The sequence below is a fragment of the Phyllostomus discolor genome, chromosome 3 (genome assembly GCF_004126475.2).
Source record: "Phyllostomus discolor isolate MPI-MPIP mPhyDis1 chromosome 3, mPhyDis1.pri.v3, whole genome shotgun sequence".
NCBI classification, from domain to species: domain Eukaryota; kingdom Metazoa; phylum Chordata; class Mammalia; order Chiroptera; family Phyllostomidae; genus Phyllostomus; species Phyllostomus discolor.
Window position 1 is genome coordinate 96725558 of NC_040905.2, and position 16441 is coordinate 96741998.

General features: G+C 48.2%; 1 protein-coding gene and 1 long non-coding RNA gene across 8 annotated transcripts in view; both read left to right on the forward strand.

The window, feature by feature from the left end:
- The window catches only part of AUTS2 (activator of transcription and developmental regulator AUTS2), a 1155833-nt gene that overhangs the window by 988787 nt on the left and 150605 nt on the right, over nucleotides 1-16441 (forward strand). The gene's annotated exons all lie outside the window — the stretch shown is intronic.
- Nucleotides 196-14195, forward strand: LOC118499251. Its single transcript, XR_004901777.1, has 3 exons — nucleotides 196-711; nucleotides 10519-10522; nucleotides 14186-14195. It is a non-coding gene; the product is annotated as an uncharacterized LOC118499251 (long non-coding RNA).

Here is a 16441-nt window from a genome sequence, read left to right on the forward strand (position 1 = left end):
TTTGTTTTGTATTATTTTTTAATTTTTAATCCTCACCCTAAGATATGTTTATTGATTTTAGAGAGACAGGAAGGGGGAGGGAGAGAGAGTAACATCCATATGAGAGGGAAACAAACATCGATTGGTTGCCTCCGATATATACCCCAACCAGGGATCAAACCTGCAACCTAGGTATGTGTCCTGACTAGAAATTGAACCCGAAACCTTTTGGTGCACAGGACAATGCTGCAACCAACTAAGCCACCTGGCCAGGGCTCACGTACATTTTCATACATGCACAGAATAAAAACTTTTGTGAGTATTGTGCAGTCCGTTTCCCTGTCTGCCCTAGGCTGGTGAGGGGAACGAGAGCCAGGTGCCAGCACCACCGGGCGTGGACTAATGACTGGGGGGCTGAGGGAGCTTCCACTTTGTATACTTGCAATCTTTTCTTCTGATGATGTTTTAGGGCAGTTCTGCTGAGCGGGCCAATGGTCCAGATGAGGTCTTTCAAGGGCTCCTCCTACTCTATGAGTCTTCATTTTCAAAGCATCTGAAGAAGTTGGCAGAACTTTTTCCTTTTTTCCACTAAGGCTAAACTTACAGACAGTGACATAGCCACTTTCGAATGGCATAAAACAGCATTTGCCCTTGCACTGTGCTCAACTTTACATCCCCTGGAAACACTGGGAAGTCGTTGCCTGTTGTTGATTTTCAACTTTGGCTAACCACGTGCCACTCAATGAGAGAAATGGAAGTAATAATGACCTGAGAACTGAAATAGCATGATGTCAAGGTTCACAGGCTGAGCAATTCAGGCGGTACTGGACTAGGTGCTTTACATGAAAAAGATGTCTGACAATGCAATCACTGCCATCGGCCGAGTTCACTTCCAGACACTTCTTGCACTCTGCACTGTGAGTTGCAGTTTTCTTTCTTTCCTTCCTTCCTCCCCTCCCTCCCTCCCTCCCTTCCTTCCTTCCTTCCTTGTCTTATGTAAGCATTTCCAGAACATTTCTAGTAAATAGTGGAAAATTAGAGTTTGTCTGAGGTCAACCTTGTCATACAAGCTTCCTGGACACTGGACGAGATTACCCTAAGAGGTGAAGATACCACTCCAGATCTTTAAAAGTCAGTCCATGCAGATCTGATAGCTGTGAAGGGCTCTACTTGCAGCCTGTGGGATTAACTTGATTTAGGATTTGGGAGAGTCCCTGTCATTCCAGTCATCTGTGATTCTTAAAAGAAAAATTATTTTTGCAACCTATAAATAATTATGTTTGTGACATACTTCGTTCTTGGTTTTCAAGCTTCACTCGTACAATCAGGCAACAAACATTTACCGAGCACCTTCCGCGTGCAGGCAACGTGTTAGGAACTGAGGACAGAGCAGCAGAGCACATAGACGGCCTCACAAGGCTCATGTCAGGTAGTGCAGTATACATAAGCTTTTCAAAAAACCTTTGTTATCTTAATAGTCTTTGTTGAGCCACTCGTAATTCATAAATAATTGCACATACACAGTTGTCGTTCTTGGGTAGGGCCAGGGGCCTGTCTGCAGTCGGCTTCCTTCCTAAAGCGAGGATGTGCTGCCCCACAGCGCTGTGCGGAGGAGGGGGCAGAGAGGGGCCACTGGCACCAGGGTTCCCTCAGCAGCTGCAAGGAACTCGCCACGTGAAGGAAGACCATGGAGTGTAGCCATCAGCTCTTCAATACTGACCAACGGACGGGAATGCTCTAGTTTTTAAGATACGTATATCTCTGTGTTGGAACGTATGATCAGTTGAAGCCTTTGGGTAGAACCATTGACAGAAAACCTATGGAGAAAACTAAACTAATGCAGGTGTATGATATAGAAGGTATGGAACACTCAGGTGCTAGGTATTCAGAAAAGCCAAGTCTAGACAAGATGCGAGCCAACTCCAGACAGAGATGATGTGAATGTGAGAGTGGGGGGAACTTCGGGAGATTAAATGCTAGAGAGGGTGAACGCTGGGGAGTGTGGAGCACGACTACCAGGCTTCCTCGGTGTGCGGCGCCCAGGCCGTCTCTCCTGGGCCTGCCCTGCAGCCCAGGGGCGCAGCGGTGCAGTGGGTCCTGAGCTGCTGTGCCAGGAGACAGAGGTGAACTTGACGGTGTGAAGATGTAGACGATTGCTCTTTATAAAAATCTATTAATTCCTCTACTAGATACTTAGATTTAGAAAAAAATGGAACCGTCTAAAGGAAAGCTGCTTGTGCAGTGTGGAAGTAAATCTGTAGGAGGCCCGCTGCTCTCTGTATTCACATCAAATTAAAAGTTGATCACGTCCAGGAAGGAAGTCCACGTGTGAAATACCGGTGGTCACTGTGTTATACTAAGAAACTAAAAACCTTCATTGCTATGAGTACTCACCTAACATGACTTTCTGTGAGGGTGTGAGTAAAGCCACCGGCAGTCCCAGCACAGCACATGAGGTCGCCTGCCTCCCGGAACCCTTGCCGGCCCTGAGCACAGTCTCTTTTGTTAGCTGTCCTTTGACAGTCTGACAGAATCCAGTGTCCTGTTGTTTTGTCTGGGAGGCTTCAAAATACTGCTTCCCATGGTGTCCAAATGATTCTCTGACCCATTTTTTTGTTTCTTTTTGAATAACTTTCTCAAGGGGACGCCCTCAGAAAAACTGAAAGTCGTCGAGAAGCACCCAGATGCAGGTGCCCTGATGAAGGGAAGAAGTGCCCCTGCCCCTGCCCCACGTCGTGGGCCCTTTGTGCCCTTGGGGGCTTCGCTGAGGGTCTAGTGAGGATGATTGGTTTCCTGGTGCCTTGCAAATGTCCCAGCTAAGAACAAAGACTGTATTTCCTAGCCTCCCTTGCAGCAAGGTGCTGTTAGAGAACTAAGTTTCAGCTAATGGGTCTAATGAAAAGGCGTGCCGCTCATAGAGCGTACCTGAAAGGGCCAGGGGCTCGCCCATCTAGGATGTGGACCTGTCCTGGGCCATGGCGTGACTTTGGGAATGGAAGGCGGTGAAGGCAGAGACGACACCGTGTCTACAAAGACCCCATGTCCCTGACATGATAGAGCAGCACACCAGGCTTAGGCGGCCTGCCTTGGGACTTTGACTTTAAGAGAGAGAACTCTTGTTCACACTACTTTTATTTCAGGTTGTCTGTCACTTGCCACCCTCCTTACCCTTGACTGGCCCCGTGGGGAAGAGGCCCTGACAGGAGCCGCCGTTCACCTTCCTGGGTTTCTAACGTTCAGAAGTCGTTCCTAACATCAGGTCTCCTTGTTGCCATCACACAGTCATACTGGACGCCCACCTGCCCCTCACTGCAGATGGAGACAGGTATCAGAGGCACACAGGCATAAAAATCTCATACTCACTCGCCAGAATGGGCTCTGACTAGCTTTACCAAAATGCCACTCATGGCCTTGTGCATAATAAACTAAAGCGATTACTAATTAGTCTGTCATGTGGACAGCCGAGCCAAGCCAGACTTCTGTGATGTACTGAGAGTCAGATTTGTTAGAGTAGTAGTATTTTCTACAAAGGGAGACTGACAAATGGCTTTCTGTTGGCATTTCTCCACATATACAGACAATAAACTGGAAACTCGAGAGTTTGTATACATATAAATAAATATGTATATGCTGATACTGGTTGTTACACTTACAGTAGCAGAAAATGTCTGCCCCTGACTGTACCAAGAGGACAGATGGCCCCAGGTTATTAGCTGCTAATAGACCTTTGTAGCCTGGGGGAAATGGAAGAAGCACCATAGGCTTCTGAACCTACACAGAGTACATATACAGAAACTTCCTGTGTTTGAACCATCTCAGCCTCAGAAGTGACTGTGTTGTTGTTTAATAATCACTTTTTAGTTGATGCGGAATATTGGAAGGCATCTCCAGACTTCATGGTATGGGGGCCCTGCAGAGAGAGCTGCTTGCTGCATATTAACATCTGGAGCCATGCTTGCTCAGACCCCTGGTCCAGGAAGGGGGATGGTCAGCCTTTCCCCCAGCAGAATGGGCTCCTAGATGTAGAAATCGCCTCTTCTAACAGTCTTAGCATCAGAGCATTTCACTACTAGATGTAAATTTTGGAGGTGATCTAGTATTGCCCTTTAAGTTAGGGAAACTGAGGTCCAGGGGATCAAATAGATCTTTCCAAGGTCACATGGTCCTAGGGCAGCAAGGCAACCCAGACCTCAGAGATCTGTGTCTGTTGTCCTCGTCATCATACAACATGGCCTTCCACTTTGAGGACTAGCAAATACCAGGTGTGGCAATGTCTCTACCTTTATTTTTGTGTGAAAGGTTAGAAAAAACAGGCACAATGAATGGTGTCATGAACAAGTGTCTTCAGAGCAGGTCAGGATTTATTCTTTCCCCATATCTTTTTTTAAAAAATGTATTCATTTAACAGAAGGCATATCTCCAAGACAGAGAACTAAAGGAATAGATTGCTTAGCCCCTCGTGACTCTGTCCTGGTGGTGGATCATTAATGGTGTAGAAAATGAGGGCACTGCTGGGCAGTCCAGGGTGGGGTGCATGCCTCTTTAAGAGATTTATGTGGAGGTCTGAGCTGGGGAGACAGCACAGTGGTACATCATCATGCAGGCGACATCAGAGACTTTCTTCTTCGCTTGGGTGCATTATCATAAAAAGTGATTTAGACTGGAGCTGATTGATGCAAATGGCCCTATGTTCTTTCCTATCATTAGCGGCCTCTTTCAGTGGCCAGAGGCAGTGATTAAAGCTGTCATTTGGAGCTGCTCATTAAAGACAAGCCCCAGAATAGCAAGAGGAAAAGAGGTTGGAGAGGCATCCGTACACATATATATGTATGTATGTATATGTGTGTATATATCTATTTTTTTTGCCTTAAAAGTGAATCATTTCTTTCCTGATTGAACCGCTGAAATCAAGGCTGTTGGAGACATTTCCACAGAGAATATAGAATGCTCTTTTGCAAGTAATATTAGATTTTCAGGAGTGTCACAGTAGATTCTGATGACAGCTTGCCTACATATTATGAAAGGAGATGAGGAGGGTATTGTGTTAGGTGTGTTTTGTACGGGGTTGACCCTGGTGAGAACTCATTAAGTCTCCCTCCTCCCAGGCTGGGACTTCAGAGGCGGGCCCAGGGGAGGGTTGCCGAGGGTGGCTGGCCTCTGTAAGTCCCATTGTGACAGTGTTAACCCCAGAGATGAAGAGGAGGGGAACACCAGAGAGGGAACGCTCTGCTGAGCCCCCAGGGAGGTAGGTGCCTGGATGTCAATCACAAGGAGGCCCCCAAACAGAAGGGGAAGGGAAAGGAAGGGAATAAAGCCAAGATCCGTACGTGCAAGAAGAGAGACAAATCTGAGCATGGTCTCTCTGGCATCTCGGGTGCTCCAGTGGGGGCAGTGCAACCAGTTAATCACCCTTGTGGTAGAATGGGGCTTCGTTGGGCACCTGCCTGTGATTCCACAAATATGCGTTTAAACCCACATACACACTGGTTTAGGTCAGTGTCCAGATGGTGCCTGTGACAGAAACTCCTCCAAGGCTCATCACCCCAGCTCCAGATGAGTGCCACCACACCTACAGTGAGGGCTGGGAGGGCGGGGGCAGCTGAATACAGGGACAGGGCAGCAAAGCCGGGGAAGGAGCCGCCAGGGATTCTTGCAGTGAACCGGTTTGAGCTCAGAGATGAGACTGGCTGGACAGGCCTTCGCACCCTCCCAGGCCAGTGGGTGTTTTACAGCCTAAATCCCAGCAAACTTTTACAGAAGTAGGTCTATAGCTCTCCTCAGAAATCCCTGTGGGAGAAAAAAATAAGAAATTATCAATTTAATTTCTCAGTCTAATGAACTGGTCTTATACATAAAAATTTAAATTACTTTTTTTCTTTTTTTATGAAAGTGGAGACCAACATCAGTTATGCCGCCTCCACTGTCTCCATGACAACTCCTTGGCTGTGGCAGTTCATGTGACACCACAGTCATAGGCCCTTGAAATGAAGCAGAGGAAAGTTTTAGTTTCCCTTCTGTAATTTACTGTCCTCTAGGGGCTCCCACTATGAGGATAAGTGGAGGTTGCTTTTTGGTGTGGACATCAAAGAGCAGGGAAGTGATGAAATTATTCCTTCATGCCGAAAGGCAGGGACTGGAATATGCTGCAGAGCTTCCTAGTCAGGTTCAAGTTCTGAGCCGGTTTTGGCTCGCTTGAAGGTGTGGCCTTTGCCCCCCTTCCTGCCGCCCCCACCGCACCCCACGGGCTGCCTCCTGAGCCTGGGCCTGCCGCATCAGGGCCTATTAGTACTGCTGCTGGGCTGTGATGTTCCTGTCCCCCGGGAGCACGGCGGCAGAACTGAACAAAGTCACTGGTAATCTGTGCTTACAGCCTACCCCCTGGGGAGAAAGCCCAGCCAGCTGGCACTCTCGCGCTGAGCACACTGGCTTCCCCTGGCAGGCCGGCAGCTTGGCGGGGGCCCAGAGGCTGGCCGGCTGTGGGGCCGCCCTGCACCAGCGCCCCAGGCCACCCAGCTCCAGTCACGTGCCCTGTGCACTGCCTTCTAGACTGGACACCGGCTGAACTCAGAGCTTAGTCACTGCAGCTCAGCAGACGGGGCCTTTCCAGGTGGCCCGTGGAGCTCTCTAGAAAGAAAAAAAAAAACACGAGTGCTGGCTGAGGCACAGCTGGCTGACCCTGTGCACTGGGGTTCATCTGGGACCAATTCCCCGCAGCCCCCAAAATCTTTCTATTTTTCTCTGGCTCTAGGTCAGTGACACACACACACAATTCCTTTTTTGGAAAGGAGTTTGAACATGTGTCTTGGATGATGGGGTAGGTAGTGGGTGGCAGGGATGAGAAGGGTGGGGTTAGGGGACACTGGGAATCTCGGATGTGCACGTACGTGTTAGAAAAGCCTGGAAGGGAAAAACAACACAGGCTGAAACCTCTGAGGATCCCAGACTGGATGGGCTTTCTGCATACCTTCCTTCCCTGCACACTCATTGCTGAGGTCAGAACTTATCCCCTCACTTGAACAAGAATCCTGCGGCAGGGCAGCCGGAGCCTGGGAGCCCCACAGCCCTGCTCACTGCTGTTCACGAAGAGTCAGGACTTTCCTCAGTTGAAATAAATGGCTTAGAATTTTATAGGATCCTAAGGTTTAGGATTTTCCCGCCTTGCCTACCAAAAATATGCTCTACGAGGTTTGTGGCATATTTTAGGAGGAACATGTGAAAAGCTTTTGGTCTTCTTGGGAGCCACCCAGAAGCTGACGTGTGTGGCCCCAGCTGGCACAGGTGGGGGTCACCTGGGCCATTTTTACCACGTAGACAGTTGTCCTGACACGAGACTGGGAGAAGGCAAAAGCGGTGTGTTCTGTTAGAAAGCTGTATTTTACCAGAAGGTATTTCATGCAGGGATTTCTCCAGAAAGGAAAAGACAAAGACCCGAATGAGGTGCCTTCTGTACATCTTCTTCACATCCTCCCTGTTCCATTCATCTGAGTCCACTGAGAACTGATGCAAACAACAGTAGTGACCTTTAGCAGGCACATTCTCGGTGCTAGGCACTGCGCTGAGCTCTCATGACGGGCATGGTATCATCCTGGGGACAGTGCAGGGAGGGGCGTGTGGGCATCAATCCCATTTGGCAGGTGAGGACACTGGGTTAGGAGTCTTCTCAGCACCATGTAGTTACCTTGTGGAGGACCCAGGTCTTGTATGAAGACCACACTCTTGTCCGAGGTACTATGTGACTCTAATAGCTGTTAGGGTGGACATGACCACCCAGAGGCATCCTATGCCCTATTGTGGACTGCAGCTCCACAAGGCAAGGTTGTGCCTCTTTTTGCACACCAGTGAGTCCCCAGTGTCTGGCACAGTGCCCCACCCATGCCCTGTGCTCAGTACACAGCTGCACATGAAAAAGTGCCAGGGCAAATGGTCAGACTTAAAACTGCCTGTCTTCAGAGTAAGTAAACAAGCTTTGCAAAGCAAAAGATACTGTCCTCAAATAGGGTATAAAGTAAAGTTTTTTAAGATCGGAGAAACTTGAGCATGAGCAGTGGAAATTATTGGAGAGGGAATGTGGGGTTACTAATAGACTGAGGTCCCAGAGGAGATCTTAAGGGACAGGGTTAAGAGCAGAAAAGAATTTTTATTTGCTTAGAGACCAGAGGTAAAGGGCAGAAAAGTAGATCCAGTCAGTAGTCTTGGAGTTTGTATCACTTAGGAATGCTTTCAGGTGCAAGTAATAGAGAGCTTGCTTAGCAGCGTCTGAAATAATTAACAATTGGTTTTTGCACGTAATTGTGAGAAAGTCGGATAGGTAACCTTTGTCACTGGTTCAGTGGCTCAGCAGTAAAGACCAACATGTCTGAGACTTTCTCAGCCTTTTCCTCAGGGCCAAACTATGGCTATTGCAACTCCTAGCATCATGCCTGCACTCAGGGAAGCATCCTTGTTATCCTTTTTCATCTGAAAAGATAGGAGCATCCCCACCGACATCTGCCTCTGTCTCTCTTGCTGGCTGGAACAGCAAGGAGGATGGGAGAACGAGCATTTAGCCCCTACCAGGGAAGTGAGGGAGGTGCTGGGAGGTTCAGACATGGGCTCCAGGGGCTGCCTGCCCCTGCTGGTTAAGGAAGTGGTCGGAGCCAGACATCCTGGCAGTCATCCTGCGGGGGCTGCAGTGGGACGCAAGGGTCAGTGGCGTCTAAGCCTCTACTGGACTTATTGTCGGATGGAATAATAGAAATTGCAGGGGGAGGGACTCCTAAGAAACTCAGTGAATGGGAGAGAGGGGGAGGGGAGAGTAGGGAGAGTTAAATTATTCACCTGTGGCTTACCAGCCCAGTTTGGGCATTATAGTTTTGTGAAATTTACTGTTGCTGAAATTTATGTCTTCTTCTTAATTTTCTTTTGTCTCTATAACCCCTCCAAAAGAAACGTAACCATTACACATAACAGAAAAGATTCTTTAAAGTATAAGCAGCTACCTTTGTCCAATATCTCCATTCAAAAGCATTGTCTGTGTGCTTCAGACCTCCAGAAAATGTATTCCCTATAACAAGTTACTTGGAAAATGGGGAAACAAAGCTAAGGAGAAATAACTCCACCTGAGGTCTGAGAATAGCCTTCAGTGGAAGCTCTGAGACAAATGAGTTTGCCTCCTTTCTTCCCTTTTAGACCACCAGCCTTCTAACACCCACCAACGTGCTCATTTCCCAGTTGCACTTACATCCTTGCTGGTTGAGAGAACGAAGCATTTAACTAGTCCAGTGGTGACAAGCTGGGCCCAGGAGACCTCTCTTGAGAAGCCAGGAGGTGGCCCTGGGCTTTTGCTGCCTCTTTGGGCAAGTCACCTTCCCTCTGTGGGGAGGCTGGGCAAGTCTCAGGGGCCCCTCTCAGCTCCTAACATCCTCTCAATCTTCCGTGACCCAGCTGCCCTGAGGGACAGCAAAGGGGGCCCTGGCCCCTTTCCAGCAGTGTCTCCCTGGAGGGGTTGCCCCATGGGTTGCACTTAGCATCTCAGTTTGCGCCTTCATTTTCCCCTGACCCTCATTAACCAGGAGGAAAAACCAATTCCAAAAAGGACGTCATTTCCCCCATATTGTATATTTCATATTCGCAGAGCATGCTGTGCCCTATTAAGAATTAAACTGTGATCACTAAACTCATCTCATTTGTGCCAGGGGCCTTGTTCAAAACCTGCTTCCCCAGCAAAGCAGGGCCAGTGGATTAGTTACCCCCTCCCCCCACGCTCAGTGGAGTGGTTCTCATCTCTTTTTAATGCCTTTGGCAAGGGGCAGAGACAGAGAAGGAAAGACAGGGAGAGAGAGAGAGCAAGAAGAAAAAGACAAACACAAAAGAGCAAGAAGGAAAGAAAGGCACTGTACCAGCGGCCCTGGGTTTTGTTAGAACACAGGCACTGCATTTATCAGGATTACTGGAGGGAGAGCTGGGTTTGATCCTGTGCTCCACTGGGATCGGAAAGAGCTTTGTTGTACATTTTTAAATGTCTCACAGTTAGATCAGAACAATACACTGTATGTGTGTACATACACACACACCAAGTGTACGTGTTGTCTGCTTGGGACACACCCTGTTCTCAAAGCACTGTGGACCAGGTAGAACTAAGGCTTTCTTACAAAGGCCAGACACAGAAAACCACTGTGCTCTCAGCGGGCCTCCCTGTCGAGCAGACCTCTTTTTCCCTTGCCCTGACTCGGATCAGCAGGATTCACTCCTGTCAGACAAATTATAGCATCTATGAAATGGGGATATCGACATGTGTGACTTGATCTGTTTTAATAGGGCCCCGGTGGGAGTTTCCTCCGGGCCCCACTGAGCTTTGTGCTCTTTATGGAAAGGCAGACAAGGCTCTGGAGGATGCAGCAGGCTTTAACCCTTCGCTGACAGCAGGCTGCCAGCCTCCCCTGCGCTGGCTGCTTCCTTTTGGTCCCTGGCCATTGTCTGGGGAGTGCATGCAGCCTGCCATCCACTTCATGCTTATTATCTCACAGGAGACAAGCTTGCCCCGGCAGGAGGAAAAGAGAGCTGTGTTTTGAACCACGTCTTTTGATTTCCTATCTTCCCTCTTCCCTCAAAAATAATTAGAAGTGCTGGTCAAGGTAAAACACACACACACACACACACACCCCACCAAGAGGAGGAAAATATATTGTGGAACCCTGGCATTTTGTTTCTTAAGAGGTTATTGTCCCTGGCTGCCATTTGACCCTGAAGGAATAATTAGCATCTGAGCAGTGGCAGCAGGGAAGTTGGTGAGGGGGAGCAGCCCATTCAGAGGATTGGACCTCTAGCCTGTAGAAAAGGGAATTTGCATGTATCCATGTTTCAAAAAAATTATCCTGTTTTATTGCTCTCTCCCTTCCCTCTTCCTCTGGCTCAGTTGCTAAGAGAGGAGCCTCCTGGTGCCTGCGTGGACCATGGGCTCACTAACCCCAAGGGCTCAGTAACCCCTGGTGGCTAGGTCCCAGCTGCAGGGCTGGAGGGAAGGACAGATGTGGAAGGCAGTGGCAGGGGATCTCTGCACAGCACTGCTGTTGAGAAGTGCTTAGCACCCTGCCAGCCTCTCCCAGGGCTCCTGCTGAGCCTGTGCACTTCACCGTCCACTTCTTAGCTGGACTGGGAGTGCCTGTGGGGCCAAGGGTAGCAGTGGTGGCTGTTTCAGAGTCTTCTTTCTATCCTCTTCTCCACTCCATTTATAGAAGAGACGCACTTCTGAAAAATGGACATAGATGGAATTTTCTGGCAGACAGAACCCTATATTCCATAGATTTGCATTGTGTAGAGTCAGTCAGTTAAAATGAAGCTGAAAAGTATGTAATGATGCCCCATTTACTTACTGGTGTAGGAAACTGGGCTCACAGGTCCTTTTATAAAGTGAGCAATCCTTTAACACAGCACGTATTCACCCCTGATACACCCGTCCAAGGAGTCCATCGCGAAGGAGTGCCCTTTTGTGAGCCCGCCTGCAGTGGGATCTCAGTCGCTGCAGGTGTGCCGCGGGAGGCATGGCAGGGAGTTGGCCAAGGCCCTGGGCTCTTGTGGGCTGCAGCCGTGTCCTGACCGCTTCCCACTGAATTGTCATGAACCTTGACCCTGTGTGCCCTCAGGTCCTTGTGCTGTTTGGACTAGAGATTTCATTAGGATTTTCCGCCCTTTTCATTTATTTCATTTGGGCCCCAGGCAGAACTTCTGGGAGCAAATTGACAGTGCATCTGTCTTTAATTTTCCTTAAGGGAGAAGGACTCAGCTGGGCTCCATCTCCCTCATGCATTGCTTGCTAGCCCTGCTTCATGGCCTCGCTGTTGTCTTTTGGTTTTTGCTCCTCATCCCTTCTGGAACTGAGTAAAGGGGTAGAGAGGGAAACTGGGAAGTTTTAGAGAAAGGTTGTCAAAAGGGAGGTTGCAGGAAAGAGGCCTGGCTGGAAGACCAGTCCAGCAACCGAGCCGAATGAGTGGATGGTGGTGAGGATTCAAGAAGCCTGGTGGCAGAGGAGCAGCTGCAGTGCCAAGAAGATGGAGCAAAGAGCAGACACTCATGCTTATTGAATTTGCAAAGACAAGGGGCCAGCTCCTGTCCACGAATCTCTTCTTCCCCTTCTCTGCAAAGGCACACCGATGGCTTGGGGTGTTGTTGCCCACAATGCGGCCCCTGCTGTGAACTGGGGAGCACACGTTCCCTGTGATGCCTGGCAGTCACCACCTCCGATGTCTCAGGTTCAGGATCCCTGACTCGCACTGTAGGGCCAGGAGATCGTCCTTCCTTCTCCCCATCCCCGTGGACCAGCTGCTCCACAGGGACTGTAACACAGAGGAGGTGTCCTGCTGCCTGCACCATTTTAAAGTCCTCCTCCTAATGCTGAGCCCAGTTCTAGTTCAGCTGTTTCCAGCAACTTTCTCCTCATTTCCAGGCCTCTCTGGATTAACCCAAAGCACAAACATTTCCTTCCTTAAAATCACAGGCCCGTTAGTTTTCCTAACTGTGTTTTCCATCTTATTCCAAGATTTGTTTTTTGGAAGTGGAGGGATTAGGGACAGGTCCACATGTAGGATATTAGATTGAGAAAGCCAGTTCTGCAAAAAAATGTTAGCTCATTATTTTGAGCCATATGTTTATGTCAGAATTGGCACAGAGCAGAAGTAGATCAAGGAAGAAAGCCTAGGACCAACTGCGGCAGACACAGCGAGCTGATTCCCAGATTTGCTGGGTGTTATATAACACGGTGGATACTCAGGCTCGCTGTTGCCTAGTCTTCAGAAAGATGCGTTTCGACCAAGTTCCTCAGGCTAACCTTGGAGCAAACGCGCAGGCAACTTGATTTTTATGAGGTCTCTCACAAAACCTTTTCTTTGCATTCTTTTTAAGTTCCTCTTTGACCCATTTTCCCTAGTCCCTCAAGGGGCTGTACTCCCGAATTCTAACCCCAGCCTGCCATCTGGACCCAGCGTTTGTTTGGGGTGATGTTCCAGCTGTTCTCTAAGCAGCACGTTCTTGCTGAGCAGAGCATGGTGTTCAGCCAGCTTCCCCGGCGCCCGCCGTCCCCGCGGTGCCTGCTCAGGCCCAGTCACGCCGCTCTCCCGCTAACTCCCAGACTTCCTCGGAATTCAAAGTCACCAGGCTTCCATTCCATAATCCCTTCGTTCACTCTGGCCAAGAATGTTCTTTAATACAAAGTTATATTTGTTACTCTATATAAGACCAGAAAAATGGTTGCAGGTTTTTTTTTTCTGAAATCAGCTTTAATGCATTATGACAAAACTTAACTCATGTTTCTAAACATTTTATGTAACGGTTGTGCTCTTTCGACTTAGGGAAAAATGGATCCAGAACTGCTGGCAGCTTTCATGCTTCTTTCACTGGCCTTTTTCTTTGTAGACTGAAGTCGGCTAAGGGCTGGACTTCGCCAACATCATCAGCCCTTGGTACCCTCGAGAAGGTTCTAGCTTATTACCACTTTAAGAGTTAGGGTTAAGCCGAAATGATATCCAGACATGTCAGATCTTAATCACAAGTGTTGAAAACAGAGGTGTCTTTTATTCCAGACCATTAAGGTGGGAGTTAATTACCACATCCAGCTGAACTCCCTGCATGCCCTCCTGCCACCGCAATTAGGAGGAGAGTGGCTGCTTGTGTGCCTGACGGTGCTTTATGACCGTGGCTGATACGGGAATTAGGAATGGCTTGGGGAAGCAATTGGCCCTTATAGTCACCCAGTATCAGGACGGCTCAACCCCAGCTTTGTCAAAACTTCAACAGTTGTGTTTGGCAAACATTCTCCAGAATTTATGTGGCCGGTATGGAATAGTTTCATTGAGCAGACCAGCTTATTCAAGTACTGGAGGAACCTTGAGGTTGTGACTGATGTCGAGAGGCCCTCAAAGCACCTCCAAGGTTCATCGACGGCCAGATGGGTTACGAGGAATGCTTGTTACAAAGCTTTGCAAGCCAAGGATACCTTCACTCAGTTCCAACATGTGGCTCTTTAGTGTTGCTCTGTCGAATATAGCAACCACTAGCCGTGTGTGTGCTATCTAAATTTAAATTCTAATAAATTAACATTACATAAAATCTAAATATCAGTTCCTCAGTGACACATATTTCAAGACCCCAGTAGCCACATGTGACAACTAGTGGCTACTGTGTTGGACAACACAGAGAACATTTTCCTCATCACAGAAAAGTCTGTTGGACGCAGCGCTCTAGAGTCGCAGCATATCACATGGGCAGGGGTCAGTGTAGGGGAAAGCAAAGTCGCTCCTTGAGGGACATCTTGCTTTCTGAAGGTGCTCCAGTGACTTGTCACCACACGGAGAAGGGCAGCCTTCAGTCCAGCCAGGAGCTGGCCAGGCCTCTTAGCTTTGTCTCTGGTCCCAGACACCCCAGGATCAGTCTTGGAGCCCCTCACAAGGATGCCCAGACAGCGCCTCTGTGTTTCTTAGATGACTTCTACCCCTCAGGTCTTCCCAGCAACCAGGGAAGAGAAGTGACGACCACACGCTCCCAACCCCGAGTTATCCCCTCTCTCCTTTCATCAAGTTAGATCACCAGGAAAGCACATACTTGAAGGGCATTAGCTTATCTTCCTCGATTGAATTATCTTGATAAATCATACTATAATGCTTGCACCTTGGGTTTATTGATAATTTAAAAGAGCAACATGAAGATAACTTGCATGTGCTGTGAAAATCACTCATTGCTGAAGATGTGGACCATTCCCACTAAGATATCACATTACATTCAGGTGTGTCTGTCTCTCTGGAAGAGCCAGGAGGCGGGGCTTCCTTCCTTTGGGGAGGGCAAACCGTGTGACCCCGTTCTTTCCCTGTGCCCCATCTTCTGGGAACGCCTGGGCTCAAGTCAGTGCTCAGTCATACTGGCTTTACTAGCCCCCATGGTTATATTTTTTTGCTTTTTCTTCTTTAACTTTATTGAAATGTATCTGTTTATTTTATTTTAATCGTCATACATTCTTTTCTGGAAGAGGTAACGTGTAGAGAAATGAATACAGACTCTTTATTATCTGGTGCTCACCCTTGATATTGCCTGCTCTGAGGAGCTCCCTGGGCAAGCCCCACCCTCTGGCCCTGGTGCGGATGTCAGCATGGCCCTGGTACCTCCTGACAATTTCATTTTTCTTCCATGCCCTCCCGAGGATCTAGCACACTGCTGAGCACATGCTGGTTTGAGTCACGTAAAGGCAGAGAAATACCACACCATGCGTGGGAAGATGTTACAAAATAAACTTAGGAAGGAGGGTCACCTCTCAAATTTAGTCAGATGACAAAAGGCAGCACCGCCCTCCCTGGGGTGCAGAGATAGGAACGAGTTTGAGTAATTATCATCATTATCATCACCACGTTCATTAAGCCCCATCTGCGCATGGCACCGTGTAAGTCCCTACAGGTTATTTTTCTGCCAGTGAGAGAGAATTTTGTCCAGCAGGGAGGATGAGCCTGAGCCCTCCTCAGCTCACCAGCTTCCTTTCAAGGCTGTTCCTGACACTCCACTTTGAAGCCAGCAAGTTAGTTTACTGGTAAAGTTAAGCACATTGCCTCTTATGTTCTTGGGACCTAGATCTCTGTGGTCCTTGACTTACATGCACCTATTGCACCTTGGGACCCTACGTAGACTTGCCCTTTACATCATTAACCATTGAGGATGGCAGTTGAGGATGTCGGGGCATAATGAATAGTGTCTTTCATACTATATCCCATCAGGCTAGGGGGTCACCTTCATCTTCTGCACCACTGTATATCTGGAACCCACTGTTGTATGTTTCATGTAATGTGTTTGATACATATATATTGCAGCAAATAGAAGGAATGAACGACTGAGTATTCAATTTGACTTTAGTGCTGTTTGCTGATGGGGAGCTGCTCTTTCCTCCATGAATTCAACACATTGTAATTCACAGAGTACTTCCCAGTCGTAGCTCTGCTGTGGAGGGACATCACTACACAAAGCACTTACCATCGCCAGCACTCACAAGGCACTTGACTGGCTACAGGCTTGTGGAGGTTCTTTTGCTATCAGCTGTCATTGAGATTTGACCTAAAATATTATAAGCCCCTTGAGCATTAGGGCCAAGTCTTACTTTTGTGTATTTCCAGTGAGTCTTTGGCACTGAACCCTCACGAAGCAGCTGCTGACTGAATCAATGAAATAGATGGTGGGAAGTGTCTGTAATAGACATGTAACAACGGGTGCTCATTCATCAGCAGTAAGCAACAGGGATGGACCATGTGCAGTTGTGGCTACACATAGGTTGGTAAATGTGACCATATCCAAATGTGAATAAAAATATTTGAAACGGTGGTTCTTAATTGATATTGACTTGGTAGGTCATTGTTTTACAACTCTAGAATTATCTGTAGAGCTTTTTAAAAGTATTAATGACTGGATGCCTTCACAGAAAATAAGTAATTGTTGGAGCTGGGTACCAGGCAAAGAA